At 47.0% G+C, this 20,605-nt stretch overlaps 1 pseudogene; it reads left to right on the top strand.

The window, feature by feature from the left end:
* The first annotated feature begins 1,277 nt into the window (after nt 1-1,277).
* Nucleotides 1,278-5,506, top strand: LOC121548384 (annotated as a pseudogene).
* The last annotated feature ends 15,099 nt before the right edge of the window (nt 5,507-20,605 follow it).

Below are 20,605 nucleotides of genomic sequence, written 5' to 3'. Positions count from 1 at the left end.
AAAAATACAACAGAAAATATATATACAGTATGTGCAAATGTAGCAAGTTATGGAGGTAAGGCAATAAATAGGCCATAGTGCAAAATAATTACAATTAGTATTAACACTGGAATGATAGATGTGCAAGAGATGATGTGCAAATAGAAATACTGGGGTGCAAAGGAGCAAAATAAATAACAATATGGGGATGAGGTAGTTGTGTGGGCTAATTTCAGATGGGCTGTGTACAGGTGCAGTGATCGGTAAGGTGGTCTGACAACTGATGCTTAAAGTTAGTGAGGGAGATAAGAGTCTCCAGCTTCAGAGATTTTTGCAGTTTGTTCCAGTCATTGGCAGCAGAGAACTGGAAGGAATGGCGGCCAAAGGAGGTGTTGGCTTTGGGGATGACCAGTGAGATATACCTGCTGGAACGCATACTACGGGTGGGTGTTGCTATGGTGACCAATGAGCTAAGATAAGGCAGGGATTTGCCTAGCAGTGATTTATAGATGGCCTGGAGCAAGTGGGTTTGGCGACGAATATGTAGTGAGGACCAGCCAACAAGAGCGTACAGGTCACAGTGGTGGGTAGTATATGGGGCTTTGGTGACAAAACGGATGGCACTGTGATAGACTACATCCAATTTGCTGAGTAGAGTGTTGGAGGCTATTTTGTAAATGACATCGCCGAAGTCAAGGATCGGTAGGATATTCCGTTTTACGAGGGCATGTTTGGCAGCATGAGTGAAGGAGGCTTTGTTGCGAAAAAGGAAGCAGATTCTAGATTTAACTTTGGATTGGAGATGCTTAATGTGAGTCTGGAAGGAGAGTTTACAGTCTAACCAGACACCTAGGTATTTGTAGTTGTCCACATACTCTAGGTCAGACCCGTCGAGAGTAGTGATTCTAGTCGGGTGGGCGGGTGCCAGCAGCGTTCGATTGAAGAGCATGCATTTAGTTTTACTTGTGTATAAGAGCAGGTGGAGGCTACGAAAGGAGTGTTGTATGGCATTGAAGCTGGTTTGGAGGTTTGCTAACACAGTGTCCAATGAAGGGCCAGATGTATACAAAATGGTGTCGTCTGCGTAGAGGTGGATCTGAGAATCACCAGCAGCAAGAGCGACATCATTGATATACACAGAGAAAAGAGTCGGCCCAAGAATTGAACCCTGTGGCACCCCCATAGAGACTGCCATAGGTCCAGACAACAGGCCCTCCGATTTGACACATTGAACTCTATCTGAGAAGACAGCAGCTAGTATTAGTGACACACTCCTCCTTTCATGTTTCAAAGGGATAATGGCAAGCACTTTCTTCAAGCTGTTGTCCTCTAGGAAGAGCAACATAGGAGTCCTGTCTCTTATTGGAGTATGGTAATTTGCTACAGCAGGATTTTTCTGAACAGAGAGCATGTCAGCACAGGAGCTCAAATCAGGAGGCTGTACCCTGCCAGGTAATCTAGTTATCCCAGACAGACAGTGACAGAGCCCAGTGTCCACAGCCTCCAACACCTACAGTGGGGGAAAAAAGTATTTAATCAGCCACCAATTGTGCAAGTTCTCCCACTTAAAAAGATGAGAGAGGCCTGTAATTTTCATCATAGGTACATGTCAACTATGACAGACAAATTGAGAGAAAAAACCCCTGAAAATCACATTGTAGGATTTTTTATGAATTTATTTGCAAATTATGGTGGAAAATAAGTATTTGGTCACCTACAAACAAGCAAGATTTCTGGCTCTCACAGACCTGTAACTTCTTCTTTAAGAGGCTCCTCTGTCCTCCACTCGTTACCTGTATTAATGGCACCTGTTTGAACTTGTTATCAGTATAAAAGACACCTGTCCACAACCTCAAACAGTCACACTCCAAACTCCACTATGGCCAAGACCAAAGAGCTGTCAAAGGACACCAGAAACAAAATTGTAGACCTGCACCAGGCTGGGAAGACTGAATCTGCAATAGGTAAGCAGCTTGGTTTGAAGAAATCAACTGTGGGAGCAATTATTAGGAAATGGAAGACATACAAGACCACTGATAATCTCCCTTGATCTGGGGTTCCACGCAAGATCTCACCCCGTGGGGTCAAAATTATCACAAGAACGGTGAGCAAAAATCCCAGAACCACACGGGGGGACCTAGTGAATGACCTGCAGAGAGCTGGGACCAAAGTAACAAAGCCTACCATCAGTAACACACTACGCCGCCAGGGACTCAAATCCTGCAGTGCAAAACGTGTCCCCCTGCTTAAGCCAGTACATGTCCAGGCCCGTCTGAAGTTTGCAAGTTTGCATAAGAGTGCATTTGGATGATCCAGAAGAGGATTGGGAGAATGTTATATGGTCAGATGAAACCAAAATAGAACTTTTTGGTAAAAACTCAACTCGTCGTGTTTGGAGGACAAAGAATGCTGAGTTGCATCCAAAGAACACAATACCTACTGTGAAGCATGGGGGTGGAAACATCATGCTTTGGGGCTGTTTTTCTGCAAAGGGACCAGGACGACTGATCCGTGTAAAGGAAAGAATGAATGGGGCTATTTATCGTGAGATTTTGAGTGAAAACCTCCTTCCATCAGCAAGGGCATTGAAGATGAAACGTGGCTGGGTCTTTCAGCATGACAATGATCCCAAACACACCGCCCGGGCAACGAAGGAGTGGCTTCGTAAGAAGCATTTCAAGGTCCTGGAGTGGCCTAGCCAGTCTCCAGATCTCAACCCCATAGATCTTTGGAGGGAGTTGAAAGTCCGTGTTGCCCAGCGACAGCCCCAAAACATCACTGCTCTAGAGGAGATCTGCATGGAGGAATGGGCCAAAATACCAGCAACAGTGTGTGAAAACCTTGTGAAGACTTACAGAAAACGTTTGACCTGTGTCATTGCCAACAAAGGGTATATAACAAAGTATTGAGAAACTTTTGTTATTGACCAAATACTTATTTTCCACCATAATTTGCAAATAAATTCATTAAAAATCCTACAATGTGATTTTCTGGATAATTTTTTTTTCATTTTGTCTGTCATAGTTGACGTGTACCTATGATGAAAATTACAGGCCTCTCTCATCTTTTTAAGTGGGAGAACTTGCACAATTGGTGGCTGACTAAATACTTTTTTCCCCCACTGTATTCATTTGTTAGGGGTGTGCTATCATTATACCCCCTTTTTATCTGTACTCAATAGTGTTACCAACCTTCAATTTCTCTCACAGTGCATAGTTTCCTGATTTACACAAACACAACAACTGCAAGGCCAGTCACCTCACACCTTCCCTCTATGCCAAGCTGTTTGCCTATGGACAATGTTATCCAGACAGGAGTGGACAACCCTGGGCACCCCTTCATAAAGACTGTTGGCATGGTAGCCGGAGACGAGGAGTCCTATCAGGTGATGGAACACAACGGCCTGTGTCGCCTGCGTCTGTTCACAGTGAATTGGTATGCGTACCTCCTATCTTGCTGGAACTTCAATGCATTTTTTAAATCTAATGGAGGTCACCGTGAAATAAATATTCTAAAGCTACTACACATATTGGAGGGTCACCCATTCCTTACAAATGTGTTGTACAGATAAAACCTAGATGAAAGGGGATCAACTGCAGTTTGCAGTTCTGCTTTGAATTGAAGGCAAGTGCTCTGCAGACTCTTAATAGCAGAGTCTCCCAATATTCCACCTCTTTGTGTGTAGAGAGGAGAAGTATTGAAAGGAAAGAATAACACAGAAGCCCTTGCTTTGTGATCGCTGTTGGTTACTAAAGTTGCATTTATTTTAATCCATCAAGCCAATCCTATTATACACAATCTCTCTCTCTCTCTCTCTCTCTCTCTCTCTCTCTCTCTCTCTCTCTCTCTCTCTCTCTCTCTCTCTCTCTCTCTCTCTCTCTTTCTTTTGCTCTCTTTCTCTTCCTTCGTCATTTAGAGTTGTTGCTTTACTCACTGTGTCTTCTGTTGTGGTTCATGTTTTCCTATATCAGGTGTTTTCTGAGCTATTGGACCCAATGATCAAAGAGAGACACAATGGTTATGACCCGAGGATAATGATACACCCCACAGACCTGGATGCAAGCAAGGTACAGAATGATGGGAATGTCAATGGACATAAGTATAGATATGTCATTGCATCAACCACCCAGTTGACTAGGTATCAGACCTTCTACATATCTACATTCTAAACTGTTCAAGTGAGCCAGTACTTACCACAGTCTCTTGTCAGATCCGGGCAGGTCAGTTTGATGAGCGCTACGTGTCATCGTCACGGGCCTGAGCATCCGAGGGCTGAGCCTGCCCCCTGCCTGTTGCTGGGCGGAGCGCCGGGAGGTGGAGCTGGTGGTGGACGCCCTCAACGGACGGCAAGGGGAACTCAATGGACAGTACAGATGACTGACCAGGAGCAGCAGCTGCCCATTGATGTGAGGAAAACACAGTCTGCACCACACACTGCTTTGGAGAATTGTTTTTATTTGTTTAATTTCCTTATTCTATCACTGAGATGCATAACACTTGTTTTTGGAGTTCACAGGATCACTTCCTGTTCGATATACCAGTGTCCCCCCTGGTAAGTATAATGGTTTGATAAAAGCACAACTCTAAAACCAAACAATAGAAAGCATTTTAGAAGCGCTGAAACCTATCGATAACCCATTGGTCTGGAAAGGCACAACAACCAGAATAACTTCCTTGTGTGGATCAACGAGGAGGACCACACCCGGGTCATCTAGATGGAGAAGGGCAGCAACATGAAGAGGGTGTTTGAGAGGTTCTACAGGGGACTCAAGGAGGTGAGCCCAGCAGAATCAATGATTGGATTCATTGCCTACACACACACACACACGTTAACTGTGTCTTAAATGACACTTAAACGTTTCATGCTTTGTTGTCATCACCACCAGGTGGCGTGACTGATCATGGAGAAAGGCTGGGAGTTCATGTGGAGTGAGAGGCTGGATTACATCCTCACCTGCCCCTCCAACCTGGGCACTGGACTCAGGGCAGGGGTCCACGTCAACCTGCCTCATCTCAGCAAGGTCTGGCTTTTACCACCTCACTCACCTATGGGTTGACACACGAACAGCCATATGAAGAAACTGTGCTAAGGGGATCCCTGTGCTGAGCTGTCCTTCTCAAATTCCAGGATCCTAAATTCTCTGTTTGTTTTTCTGTTGTTTTTTACTAGGTCCATCGTTCTGCAGAAGCGAGGTATGGGCGGCGTGGACTCAGCAGCTGTGGGCACAACCTTTGACATCTCTAACCTGGCCAGACTGGGTGAGTCAGAGGTAAGACACTGCATCACTACACCACAGAATAGATACGCAACCGACAGTGACAATCATAATATTCAGCTTTAATAGGCAGTTGTAGAGAGCGTAGAAAGAGTAGGTTATGTGTGTTTGTGTGTTGCATGTAGGTCCAGCTGGTTCAGAATGTGATTGATGCTGTTAACTGCCTGATTGAGTGTAAGACAAGACTGGAGAGAGATCAGGATATCCCCAGCTGTTGCTGCTTTACATTCACAAACAATATACTTAAATAAAGCAAACAAATCCAAATCATTAACTGTGGTCCTCCAAATACTTTACCTGAATAGCAGATATAAACTCTTCAGCTATATATCAATACATTCAAATTAAACTTGGGGATCGACCAGTAATTGTTGTGTACTATACAAAATGAGGTCATTACCGGTGCTTGTTGTCACCATATTGCACCTAATCCTCTGAATTGTGTCCTACTGCCCTATTTTCCGAGAGGCGCTTTTATACTTGAATCGAATTTAATGAGTGCCCTCTACACTGTAACCATAGTAACAGAGTAGCATAATCCCAAACACACAGACACATCAGAATGATGCATGTAGAGCAGGGTTCTTCAATTCCGGTCCTGGAGGGCCGAAACACTTCTGTTTTTTATTTCTACCTGGTAGTTAATTGCACTCACCTGGTGTCCCAGGTCTGAATTAGCCCCTAATTAGAAGGAGAGGATGAAAAACAGAGGTGTTTCGGCCCTCCAGGACCGGAATTGAAGAACCCTGAAGTAGAGTATGTCAGGCATTAGAATAGCATGAGGTGGACGGTTCATTCCAGGATACAAATGGAACACAGTTCAAAATGTTAAGTTTATTTTTAAGTACAAATGTTACAATTCGATAAAAGAAGGTCAAAGAACAAATAAATACAAATGGGTTACTGTGTGTTTTACAATAGTTGCCATAACATACAGCATAGAGACAATAAGCACACAGTGAGGCTGTCAGCTGACCGTGCTGCCGGGGCCACATTCCTCCCTGTGGACGCACGCAGACAAAACATAGTTACTGTTAAACATGACATTATGATGATATTGATATGAATTTACACACTAAAAACATAAATCATTGAACAAAACCCATCAATAAGACCAACTGGATCTTTCCCTCTTTCTCATGAAATGATCCCTACCCCCTTATCTTTACCCATGTCCCTGAGTCCTTACCCTTTGAATCATTACCCCTGTGAATCATTACCCCTGTAAATCCTTACCTCTGTGCTCTAGCAGGACATCCCCCTCATACTGCGCCAGGCCCAGGGCATGTCTCTGCCCACTGTCCAGCTCCGCCCACTGCTTTTCTGTGACCACCCACGCCTGCTCCACATTCAGCCAAGACAGCTGGACCGCACTGAATACCACCTGACAGACACACACACATATCGTGCATCAACTAACAAAATGGGATGTGGTTTGGAGAGCATTATGTAAACAGCATTATCCAAACCAGCTCTTAAGTATCCTGAGGTGAAACAGAGAGAGACTCACAGCCATCTTCGTGGGGGGAATCAGGGCGATAGCGTCGGGGATGAGCCCCTCCACCTGCTCCTGTACCAGAGAAGACAGAACCATGTCCTCCAGACCCGCTGGACAGAATGAGGGAGGGAGAGACAGACAGGGAGGTAGGACTCAGGTAATGAGTGTGAGTGGATTCACCGGTCACTACCAACTCTAACTATTCCTTAGATTTAAGGATAAAATATTCTGAATATACAACAATACATCTTTCTGAGTTTAAACCCCTGCCCCATTTGAATAGCTGTACCTGCTAGTGTGCCGATCTCAGTGAAGACCTCGGGGCCCCAGGTACTGACGGGGCCAAAGGCCTGAGGACTGGAGAGACGGGCTGTCAGAGCCTCCATCTGCTGCTCTGAACACGGCAGGGCCAGCTCCCTCAGGAACATAGCAGCCATGCTGTCAGTCAAAGAGCAGGAGACATCATTAGGATTGGGTTGATGGAAGCATTATCACAAAGTGGAATAAGACAGCAAAAAATGACATATTTTAGCCTTTCTGCACTATAGGCTGAGCTTTATTCACAAGGAATGTAATCTAACATTTATGTGGTGAAAATAAATGGTGTATTTCTAATACTTGACTGACCTGAGGTTGTAGGGGTCCAGTCGGTTGATCTCTGACAGTGTTAAACCACAGAGCAGGTGTCCTAAAGAAGCCACTTCTACAGCTCCGAGCTGCTCCACCTTCAACTTCCACTTCCGCATCACACCAACAACTGCTGCTCTCATCTGAAACAAGACACAGGGATGGAGAGTTAAACAACCTACGCCAGGAGTCGGCAATCCCTCCGGTCTACAAATATCACACATGAGATAGGAATATGGGAGCCTAGTCACCTTTTTTGGGCCCCAGTTGGTCAGAGTCCCCAGGTGGGCCAGGACACCCAGGTCAGTCAGGTTAGTATCCTGGAGCTCTCTCCCCCCCAGCTCAGTGACCACACAGCCCAGCCCCAGGACCTGCTCTGGCCTCAGGCCTCTAACTGGACTGTAGTCCTGGAGGAGGGTGAAGGATAGTGCACAATATACACAACACATTTCCACTGTCAATCTTTAGCAGGCAGTGATGAAAACCAAAACGTCTCTGATGTTCTGAAACTAACCTGCCTGAGCTTTACCCACAGTGCTCGGCGCTGCTCAGGGCTCAGTGAAGCGTCCTGACCTATGACCTCCACGCACTGCCCCAACTCCTCCCCCGCCATCCGGCTCAGCTGATTGGCTGTCCATGCTGAGGGGAAGGTGCCTCTTATGTCACCACAGCTTGGGACTGGCACTGGATAGAAGACATGGGGCCGCAATGAGTTTAGAACCACAACACATTATCATCAAGCTTTTCCCTTCAGAGCTAGTGGGTATGATACATTTGTGATATAGAGGATCAATAGATTACCTTTTCTCCTCCTGCTCTGTGCTCTGACGATCCCCCGTATGAGGCTGTGGATCCTCTCTCGCTGGCCCTGCTGGTCCACACACTGGGACACACAGGCCTGACCCACATCACTGTTCTCCCAGCGCCACTGACCTGCTAGAACCTCCTCCACCGTCTCTGCACTCAGCACCACCTGATAAATGGTAGTAAAACACACACTTAGCACATCCTGCTACAAGTACACGCATGCAATCACATACAGTACTGCAGGGCTTTATTTGTCATCACCCAATGATAAAGTAATGTCATTATAAAGGCACTTGATGTTTAGCCCATTGGCGCCCTCACCAGTGGGATGGAGTTGATCTGTTTTGGAGAGAGAGTGAACACCAGTCTGCCAACAAGCTCCACATCACCAACCGTCCACGCCGATGACTCTCTACAATAAACACACACACACACCAGCTTTCTGTTATAAATGCATACATGACAGATACCCACAAGCCCAGTGCTGCCATAATCAGCTCACACCCACCCCAGTCCTCCCACTCCCACTACCATCTCCTGAAAGACAGACCCAGCTGTCTCTCACCCCAGCAGGTCTCTCCCAGTGAGCAGAGCAGCCATGTCCCTCAGGGTGTCCCAAGGCAGGCAGTATCCCCTCAGCTCATCCAGCCGCAGCCCCAGGGCCCCTCTGTCCACCAGCCCCATGGTGTCCCTGTCCAGGAAGGGCAACAGGGGCCCCAGGAGGTCCACAGAGGCCCCCCTGAGCTCCCCCTCAGCCAGGCCCTGAGAGGTGCCCTGGATGGACACACCAGAACATAGTTACTACAGTATAATTACTGCAGGTACTACAGTATAATGACTCTACAGCTGACAACAAAGCACAATCCGTTTAGCTGATTATTAAGTATTGTAATGCCATGCATTCCACCCCTGTATCATTATGTTTGGGTGAATTGATCAATGTGTATGTTTTATTAATCAGGATTTCTTGCAAATAATATTATAGTCTCTCCTCACCAGCACAGTGATGGCCTTTTCTGCTAAGGCCATCTGCTTATGACGGGGCAGCTTGAGGAAGTCCACAAAGTGCTTCTGAATGTGAGCCAGGATGGCTGTCAGTGACGTATTAGATAGGTTCTCAATCAGGTTCACCCTGGGACAGCAGGAATAACCAGATTCATCTTGTATAGAGAAAGATTAAATGTTGGACCATTTATACAATATATTTTGGAGTGAATGATATCTTACGGTAATTCTGCAGCAAACCAGGGGCTTATACGATCCAGGTCTTCCTCTGGTCTTTGCCGCAGCTCCTCTACAACGCATTTCCTCTGGTAACAAAACACAAAACATCTGAACAAACTAGTATGAAACAGGATGCTCTGAAGAATTCCATGAATACTTTTCTTTACATTTGATATGCTAGATACAGTGGGGGAAAAAAGTATTTAGTCAGCCACCAATTGTGCAAGTTCTCCCACTTAAAAATATGAGAGAGGCCTGTAATTTTCATCATAGGTACACGTCAACTATGACAGACAAAATGAGAAAAATTAATCCAGAAAATCACATTGTAGGATTTTTTATGAATTTATTTGCAAATTATGGTGGAAAATAAGTATTTGGTCAATAACAAAAGTTTCTCAATAATTTGTTATATACCCTTTGTTGGCAATGACACAGGTCAAACGTTTTCTGTAAGTCTTCACAAGGTTTTGACACACAGTTGCTGGTATTTTGGCCCATTCCTCCATGCAGATCTCCTCTAGAGCAGTGATGTTTTGGGGCTGTCGCTGGGCAACACGGACTTTCAACTCCCTCCAAAGATTTTCTATGGGGTTGAGATCTGGAGACTGGCTAGGCCACTCCAGGACCTTGAAATGCTTCTTACGAAGCCACTCCTTCGTTGCCTGGGTGGTGTGTTTGGGATCATTGTCATGCTGAAAGACCCAGCCACGTTTCATCTTCAATGCCCTTGCTGATGGAAGGAGGTTTTCACTCAAAATCTCACGATAAATGGCCCCATTCATTCTTTCCTTTACACGGATCAGTCGTCCTGGTCCCTTTGCAGAAAAACAGCCCCAAAGCATGATGTTTCCACCCCCCATGCTTCACAGTAGGTATGGTGTTCTTTGGATGCAACTCAGCATTCTTTGTCCTCCAAACACGACGAGTTGAGTTTTTACCAAAAAGTTCTATTTTGGTTTCATCTGACCATATGACATTCTCCCAGTCCTCTTCTGGATCATCCAAATGCACTCTAGCAAACTTCAGACGGGCCTGGACATGTACTGGCTTAAACAGGGGGACACGTCTGGCACTGCAGGATTTGAGTCCCTGGCGGCGTAGTCTGTTACTGATGGTAGGCTTTGTTACTTTGGTCCCAGCTCTCTGCAGGTCATTCACTAGGTCCCACCGTGTGGTTCTGGGATTTTTGCTCACCGTTCTTGTGATCATTTTGACCCCACGGGGTGAGATCTTGCGTGGAGCCCCAGATCGAGGGAGATTATCAGTGGTCTTGTATGTCTTCCATTTCCTAATAATTGCTCCCACAGTTGATTTCTTCAAACCAAGCTGCTTACCTATTGCAGATTCAGTCTTCCCAGCCTGTTGCAGGTCTACAATTTTGTTTCTGGTGTCCTTTGACAGCTCTTTGGTCTTGGCCATAGTGGAGTTTGGAGTGTGACTGTTTGAGGTTGTGGACAGGTGTCTTTTATACTGATAACAAGTTCAAACAGGTGCCATTAATACAGGTAACGAGTGGAGGACAGAGGAGCCTCTTAAAGAAGAAGTTACAGGTCTGTGAGAGCCAGAAATCTTGCTTGTTTGTAGGTGACCAAATACTTATTTTCCACCATAATTTGCAAATAAATTCATTAAAAATCCTACAATGTGATTTTCTGGAATTTTTTTTCTCAATTTGTCTGTCATAGTTGACGTGTACCTATGATGAAAATTACAGGCCTCTCTCATCTTTTTAAGTGGGAGAACTTGCACAATTGGTGACTGACTAAATACTTTTTTCCCCCACTGTATAATACTATAGATAAAGAGATGTACCTAAATATAGATAAAGAAAAGGAATGGGTGAGAGAGAAAGAGGAGGGGCGGGGGACACGAGGGATACCATGTGGGTTGCTTGTGGTTCCTCACCAGAGCTGGTCTCACCCCTCCTGGCAACTCACTGACAAACTGAAGCAACTCTGAAAAGTCGGTTTCATTGGTCCAAAGCCTTAGCCAATCACAGCTCATTCCACCAGCAATATGACCCAAGTCCCTAAAGACCAAATAGATGATTGGATGAATACATTTTATCTGGAAGACTGTATTGCATTTGTAATCCAGGAGAGGGAAACTGAATGAAACTGGGTACTGACTGAGTCTCCAGTTTTGTCATGTAATGACTTGCATGAATATCACAGGATATTCAATAACAGCACATACCCATAACACCTAATAACATTTGACTTACTCTACAGTTTCTCTGGTAATGATTTCAGATTGATGGGTCCTCTTGAAAAGGAGCTGAGCCTATATAATTCAGAAAGACAAGAGTGTGTGTGAGAGAGAGAACATGTGGTGAAAGGAATCTAATACACCCTTGGCTGTGACAAAATCTCTTTAAGGTAGGCATTACTAATTTATATTCCCCCTCCAGACTATTGTACTACATCCAAACCAATTTGCTTGATGACGGCTGACGCATATGGAGTATTAATATCCTGAATGGCTCATCTGAAGCATATCCAATGATTTGCAGATTAATGGGAGCCCAGGCCCGCACTGGCAGTTTGGCTTTCGCTCCACAGCAACAACAGTAATGATGCTATACCATAGCCAGAGGAGTGGGTGTTTATGTAGTGTTGTAGGCTCAGACAGAGCATAGTGGGGCTGGATGTGCACCTGTTGCGGGGACCAGGGCAGGTCTCTGTACAGGCTCATATTTCTCAGGAATGTCTCTCCATCCAGAACCTCTATCAGCTCCCTCAGGGGAACGAATGGCAGGAGACATTGGAGCTGCTCTGTCAAGTTCCTTGAGTTGATGGCTAAAGCCTTTAAAAAAAAAAGCTAAACATAAACAATGGAATTCGAATATGTGCCTGAAGAATAGTAATTGGCAATAGGTTAAGTACTGTACTTATGGAATTACTTCCAGGTAAGTTCAATTGACTAGCCGTTTAGTCATATAAGGTAGTTGATGATTAACAGCATAATTGGTTTGTTAGTATTTAAATTCCACCATCTCTTTACTGTGTCATCATCTGCTCTCAGTGTGGTAAGAAAGACAATGCAGAGCCACTGGAAATGATGAATAAAGAACAGTTTGACAGAGAGGAGAAAGTGATCTTCCCACAGAGAAACAAGAGCACCTTACTTACCTCCTGCAGTGCCCTGTGGAGCATGGCTCTATGGGCAGGCTTCAGGTCAGCCAGTAGAGTGCTCCAGCACTGGCAGTGAGCGGTTCCACTGATCTCAGACCAGTGTATGCCACTGAGCACAGCAGGGGATAGGCCAGGCAGTAAGGGCTTCAGCCTGCACAGTGTATCCATGGTGAGCTGGCAAGGAGAGGATCACCATGGAAATATGGCCTTGTTAGAATGCACAACAAGCTGTGTAGATTAAAACAGAACTGAAGAGGTCACTAATAAGCCTTTACTTACATTAGTGTCTTGTGAAATTTTTGATAATATCTGGAACGCCTGGGGGAAGTTAAAAACAACATGTAATGTTCGCTCAGCATAAAACAACATACCGTTAGATTCAGTGTGTAGGCATAGCCCATGCAGTGCTGACCTGTGCTGGGGAGAAGCTGGGCAGGCCTGGTTGTGTTAGCAGGTCCAAGAGCTGTAGTGAGGGCAGTGACTGCAGGAAGGAAGCCCCTAGCTGGGGCAGTAGGCCCCTGAGGGTGGCCAGTGCTGGAGGAGGCAGAGTGCCGGCATTCAGAGGCTGCACCGCCTGGACCAGCCAGAGGGACAGCTGGACACAGGGCAAGAGCAGGATCAACAGGGTCAGAGCCCCTCACATATGATATGGACTGTATACATATACAAATGTCAATACTGATATTTTGCAGATATCCTAACAGGAGTGTTGTAGGAAAAATATTGTCATACAGCCACAAAATGAACTTGGAACTTTTGGAGTGCATCCCAATTTTTTTTACATGCAATTCTCTCTCACCCTGCCTGAAGCACTGATGTGTCCCTCAGACACACAGAGAGCTAGCTGCTGCCAAAGAGCAGAGGACACAGGGGAAGCCAGCAGAAACGGACGCAGTTCCTCTGGGTTCAGGTAACAAACCAGAACTCCCAGCCTGTTGAGATATAATGCCCTGGTATCTCTGGTCTAATACTCCGGTAACTCCACAAAGGGACACTGTGGCTCTGATCAGAAGTAGAGCACTATATACGGAATAGGTTACAACTTGAGACAAAAGACCCTACCTTGATATGTTATCACTGGTGAAGTTCATTTTTTTAATTAATAGAGTCCGTAGAACATGACGCCCCCTTGTTCCATCCAGACTGGTGTTTCCCAGCAACTCCACCAGGGGACTCAGCTTAAGGAGAGACATGATGACAGAGTAATGCCAATACAGTACACAATACTTCATGAACATTTCTGTAGGGTAGATAAGGAATGAGATGTCTAACCTGATCTGATGTCAGCTGCTGAAATTGGCTGACTGGGAGGTGTGGGAGCAGTGGGAGGATGGAGCTGAGGAAGTACGGTGGCCAAGAAGGGACATCTCCCACCACACTGGACTGCAGAAGCCTCTTCACAAATGCCTGTTTCTGTGGAGACTTAATCTCTGTGCTGTGGTCACGGATGGCCATCAACCTATGATACAACACAGAACCAGTCAACACGATTACCTTTGACCTTTGGCTTAAAATGGCAGCTCAGGCCTAGTCACTCACACACTGGTGTTGACCATCAGGGAGGCAGGGAAGCTCATGATGTCAGAGACGGACATGAAAGGGATGAACTGTGATAGGTCGACGAAGAGGTCAGGGGTCACACGAGGGAACTTGTGGATGAAGGCGGACGTCATGGTCTCCATGGCCTGCAGTTCTCTCTGAGAGGCCTGGGGAGACAGTGGTCTTTATTGACAGTAGTAGTAACTAAGTAACATCCCTACTTTCCAGCATCCATTACTAAACTGAGAGTGTTTGAGGACAAACCTGAGCGGTCTCTACGTGCAGCTGGTCCCAGCTCTGGTGCATGTGAGTTAGAAACCTCTTCACCGCATCTTTCTCTGCTGACATCACCAGTGTGCGGATACTCTCCCTGGGCATTTGGAGGTACTCCTGGAGAGAAAACAATGTGCACCATAATACAAGTGACCAGTAAATCTGCATCCAGGATCCCAACTACCCGTTTTATAAAGCTGTACACTACCTGCATTAGGACTCTGAGGGCAGAGGAGTTGTCCTCTCTCTGAATGAGGTCCCATAATACAGGCTGTCAGGACAGAGGAGGCATTCACATTACCTTCATGTGTCTATGTTTGTGTGTATGTGTTCTGTGTATCAGGCATGTGGCTTACACTGAAGCAGCTGAGCAGGTCCTCTTTGAGAGCTGCGCTCTGCTCCCTGCGCAGGAACAAGCCCACGGTTTGGAGCACGCTCAGTGAGGCGTCGGGACGCAGAGTGGCCCAGAATGAGGCATTGTCAAGGAGACTGGAGAGGAGGATAGCCTGACCCAGGCCCTGCCTCACCTCCCCCTCCCCCTCATCCAGCCCTGCCGAGAGCCCCACCACAAAGTCCAGTACCCTCAGCATGTACCCCACAGCCCCCACCCAGCCCCCGCGCTCACCCCCATCCACCTCACACACACTCAGCCTGTGCAGCGCCTCCACTAGCAGCGGAGCAGGACTCACACACAGCTGTGATGTGTCAAAGTCGTACGGCGCCGGGAGCATGTCAAAGAACCACTGGAGGAAGCACTTCCTGTCCTCCTGTTCTACATCCAGGTCAACACAAAGGTCAGAGAGCTGAGGATAGGCTGGGAGTAGCCGGCGGTACAGGGTGGTGTTGCTACAAACATAATCCCTCAGCCCCTCTGTACTGCCACAGAGCTCCAGCAGGGTGGCGTTTGTGAAATGCTGCAGGCTCCACTTCCTGTAGTCACATGTGTCTTCTGTGGATTCATGGTGGGAGGAGTTGTGGAGTCTGGAGCAGTACTCTGCAGCCCAGCTGCCCTCTGGAAGGGATGGGTGGGAGGGGTGGGCCTCAGGGGACTCGCTGCCACACAGGGCTGAGACCAGAGCAGAAGTGTTGGGCAGGAAGCAGCGTCTGAACTCCTGGGCGCTGAGGGACCTGGTGCCCAGCTGGGCCAGGCAGGCTTCGTCAGGCTCTTGGCTGCCCCCGCCCTCCACCACCTCCATTGACAGCTGCACACACAGGTCATCTATACTGGACTGGTTGAAGTAGTGGTAGTCCTTTGTCTCTGCAGCCTGCAAACATCACAGGCAGTATGTAGTTAGACATTGTGGAGAAGTTAAAAAAGAGAGTTGAGAACGCAACTCTTTTGCATTCAGAAGTGGGGTTTGATTATGGACTGTACCTGGTGTGCTCTCTGCAGCCAAAAGGAGGAGTTGGCACACACAGTTTTGTTGAACTGGTGGGCGAAGAACTCGCTGCAAATGTGGACCCACAGGAAGTCATCCTCGGCTGCAGACAGGTACCAGGCGGCGTCGGAACACGTGGCATGTAGGTCGGGTCCCATCTGACCGACCTCCGGGTCCACAGACCCATCGTCCCCGTCAAACAGGTTACAGTAGAGGAACACAGTGAAGTTGGACACCCCTGTAAGGCCTGGGATAGAGGCGTTACACGCTGCTTCCAGGATCTCTGCTGAGGCAAAGTGCCCCATCTCTCTCAGGTGGCTGTGGCCAACTTCTACTGCCTCAGACTGGGGCTTGAGGAGACGGGAATGACGGGGTACTGGGGTTGGGCTGGGTGGTTGTTTCTGTTTGGGCATCCTGCGGGGTGACAGGGCTGGTTTAGGGCGAGAGGGGCGTGGTGGGGGTCTGGGGTCCCCTCTCTCACCCTCTGTGGAGGGGCAGGAGAGGAAGGGAGGGGTGCTGGGAGGGCCCTGCGAGCTGAAGCCCAGAGCCTGAGCATTCCACGTGACATTATGTCTGATCCCCCTACAAGTCACAGACAAGGGGAGAGAGTATGATAAACTATGGTACTACAGACAACATATATTTTCTATTAACCTCATATTCTTTGTGAGGGAAGGTTATGAAATGAAACCATCATGATGTATGATATGTTTGTCCATACTGTAGTTTATATTATAAGCTTAGTTTTTTCTCTATTACTTACCATAAGATTAGCTGTCTCAGGTCACCTTTGAAAAGATAGATAAAAGGGACTTTAATGGAAAATCACAGACTGTGGAATAGAGCTAGTGAATAGTATGGTAGATGAATGGTGGAAAAAGCGACTTGCACCATACAATCGGGCCTGATGTAACAGCATAGCTGGGCTCTCAATGCTCAGGAGATAGTGTTACTGGCATCAATGAGAGGGCAAAGAGATTAGCCAGGGCATGGGATGCAGGGTAACACCGATCCTCTCAATGACTAACATGGCCATTATGATTTTAAAGCAGTGTCAGTCCAAACAAACACTCTCATGTGTCATGTGTTTCAGTCTAAATCATTCATGACTAATGAGTAAGAGCTGTTTGAGACATATTATCAGCTTAGTATGAAGGGAAATGAAATTCAAGAGACTTTGATCAACATGTATGACCTGTCTCTGACATGTGTTTTATAAGAGCAGCATGTATACTGAACAAACATTTCTGTCTGTAAAAAGCCCTTTTGTGGGGTAAAACTCATTCTGATTGGCTGGGCTGGGCCTGGCTCCCCCCACCGATGGCTGTGCCCCTGCCCAGTCATGTGAAATCCATAGATTAGGGCCTAATGAATTTATTTCAATTGACTGATTTCCTTCTATGAAGTGTAACTCAGTAAAATCTTTGAAATTGTTGCATGTTGAGTTTATATTTTTGTTCAGTATAGCTAGCCACCAGGGTTGAGGCTCAATTCTAGTTGAATTCAGTCAAATTACGAGATGAGAATCCTTGAGTAAAAAAATCCTCAAGGAAAGAAATTGGAAGTATTCCATTCATACATTGAATTTCAGCTCATCCACTGAATTGACTAAATTGAAATGGAACTGACCCCAACCTTCCGGTGAATGGGGAGCATCATGGACTCACCTACGGAGCATCTGCCCTTATGTTTGGGCTGTGGCACGTCCACCACGCTGCTGACATCATCAAGCAGTGCCATGGTAACGCGGGACACCTTTCTCCTCAGGTTGAGATACACTGAGCTGCCCACCCTGTGCAAGAATCCCCTTCTCAGGCCGTCCAATCCCTGCAGCAGGGCAGGGTTTTGCTCTGCCAGCTGCCCCGCCCTCTGCCCCCCATCAGAGCGCAATAAAGCCTGCAGGAGCAGTGTCTGAATGGAGTCCAGGTCTCCCCCCATGTCCCTTCTGTCCTCAACGTCCCCTTGAGTGGCATTCCCAGACAACCCCTCCTCTCTCATGGCCTTGGGGGGCATGCTGAATGGTTTCAGGCGCCCAAAAGCAGGCGAGCCCCCTCTCTGGTCGGCCCCCATCCCTGCAGGGTGCAGGTTCACCACGGGCTTCCAGTTGCGCGTCTCCATGAAGCGGAGGAACTGTGTTAGCCAGCTGACGCTGAAGGCACATTCACTGCGGCCCCTCAGGGCACAGATGAAGCCCTGCACCCCGGCACTGGCCTGGCCATAGGTCCCGCTGACCAGCGCCTGCAGGGCCGCCTCCAGCAGGGCACTCACTGTCCTCCAGTTCTGGGATAGGAAGTCCAGCAGGGGCCTGTGGGGCTGCCGCTCTGACAGGGACATGAGGCTCTGCAGCAGCCCCAGCAGCCCGTCCCAGTGGGGGCTGCCTCTCAGGGACAGGAACCAGTCCTGGAGTCTGACGCTGGGCCTGGGGGGCACCCGGCTGTCCCACTGGTTCAGCGCAGCACCCCCCTCTGACTGGATAAAGGACTGCAGGACCTTCTCCCACAGTTGTTCCTCGTCAGAGACAAGCTGTCGCTCCTCCAGCTCAGCACCCATCTCCTGGAGGTACATGGAGATATTGTAGAGGAAGCCTGACAGACGGTGCCTGTCCACAGGCTTCTGGAGGGAGGGGAGGCCCATGCTCGTACTGGGCAGCAGGCCCAGGGTCTTCAGACCTCCCATTATGCTCCTCACCACGCTGTGGATCTGCTGGTCTTGGGTTCTCTCCAGGGAGGCAGGCTCTTTGCTGGGATACCACCCCCCTCCTTTACGCCATATTGATACCAACTCCTTGAAAATGGGCTCTCTTTGATCCTCTATTTTACTTGCTGAAAATGATGTTGAAAAGTCATATTTTGAGCATGATAGCGCAAACATGATTAATATCAAGGCATCATCACACCATTACACTACATCATAACAAGAAATGGTAAGCTATAGTCTCCTCACCTGAACTCTTGGTGGATGTATGGCCCAGTAAAACAACCAACAGTGTGATGCGCATGGCTCTAAACACCGCCATCTTCTCTACCACCTCCAAGCCAGTGCTGATTATGTCACAGTGATGTCACATCTGTCTCTGTGTCTGTGGCCTGTGTGAGTGATGTCATATCCCTGTATTTGGACTGCATCCCCTGTTACAGCCTTCCTCTGGCAATGGGTTGGGGTCAGTGGGGTGGACACGGGGAGTAGAGTGTCTCACTGTAGAGTGGACATTAAACCTTAATGACAGGCCACCGTCACCTGACCACCTTCCCTCTCACAATATAGGTGTATTACCATGGATTTCAATCAACTGAGGTATATTCTTTATCCTTTCTATGAACTTGAAGCAGTTTTGAGTGAGACTTTGAAATATGAAATGCACAGAAGGAATACAAATACTGGTACTAAATAAGTTGTTTATCTATCCATGTTAAGAAATATTCAAATATCCAAATATAGAAATGATGAGAGTATGAAGATAGGTTAACATTTGCCACCTATGCATCTCTATCCATATTTGTTTGACGTCCCAAAAAATGCTAAACTGCAGTTATTTGCAATATCAAAAGGAGTATAAAGAGAATTAGAATGTATGGTACTCACCAATGATGCTCCATTCAATTCCTCAAATCCTTGATAATTTGTTTATTAGGCTTTGTGAATATCTCTTCAACTTCCAGGTATAAATGTGCACTAAAACATTATATGACCTCTTTTCTCTCTGTCTGTCCCTCTCACTTTCAACTTCTCTCCCTCTCTCTGTTTCCCTGTCAGCCCCTCCCACCCCTACTCTCCCTCTCTGTTTTGTGCACTTGCTAACCCAGACCCTGAGAACCAGTTGGATGCATTAGGACCATAGCTTAGCCTCATATTTCAGTGGTATCCCCCTATCTTGTGCCAGCAGACTGTTTTCTAAGGTGAGTTTAATGCAATGGAGGACAGCAGCCATGGAATGGACAGGACAATGGATAAAGTGTTGTCTGTACGGCGCTAAGGTTGCATGTGTATAAAATAAAATCAACTTGATCAAACCTCTATGACCATGTCATAGTGTAGAGGTGGTCCCTTCTATCAGGGCATTTACTATACCAGGTTTACATTTTCCCATGATATTTGAAACAACCCACTTTTGGAAATAATTTTAAAAAACTTATTTTGCTATATTTCAATAGTTCTTTGCACCTAATATGTTTATTTCAATGTTGTTTTGAAACAATACCAAGGTCAGGACTGTCAGCTTGCTGCACAAGCAGGGTGAAAATCTGAATGGTATTAATCACACCCAGACTGTCTCTCCCATTCTCTAGCTGTCCCATGTCTCCCACTGACTAATTCTCTATTGAGCTGTCTCTCAGCCAGGGCTCATCCTGTGTGACTCTGGGTCTGTGGAGGTATAAGTTTACCCAAAGGGCCAAGCCAGCGCCTCTCTGTGGGCTGTCATAGAGCAGACACATCCATCCTCCGGTCACTGCAGCCACACAATCAGGCCCTGCACTGGGCCACAGCGGCAGGCTCCCTGGTGTCAGACCGCTGTCTGCAGGCCCCGTAACCTGAGTGGGGCAAGTGAAAGGACCCCTCCCTGCCCCCCTGGCCCTTTAACTCTGTGTCACTGTGGCCTGTGGTGGAACAATAACTTCCTTTTGTATTATTGATGCCATAGGGAAGAGCAGTCAGTCAGCACTGTGGGGTTCAGTTGGCTAAAGGAATATATAATGAGACACAGGATAGGCCCAGTGTCAGTAATGCTGTAGGTGGGTGTAGTGGTGGAATCAAGCGCAGGACACCGAAGTATAGTCCAAAAGACTTTAGTGCAATTTCCAACAAGGAAAAATCGAACAAACTTGCCCGAAGGCGAAACTACGCACGAAGGCGACAAAACAAAAGGCG

This window comes from Coregonus clupeaformis, unplaced genomic scaffold (genome assembly GCF_020615455.1).
Source record: "Coregonus clupeaformis isolate EN_2021a unplaced genomic scaffold, ASM2061545v1 scaf2158, whole genome shotgun sequence".
NCBI classification, from domain to species: Eukaryota; Metazoa; Chordata; class Actinopteri; order Salmoniformes; family Salmonidae; genus Coregonus; species Coregonus clupeaformis.
Note: the sequence above shows the minus strand (reverse complement) of the source record. Positions and strands in the feature narration are given on the sequence as shown.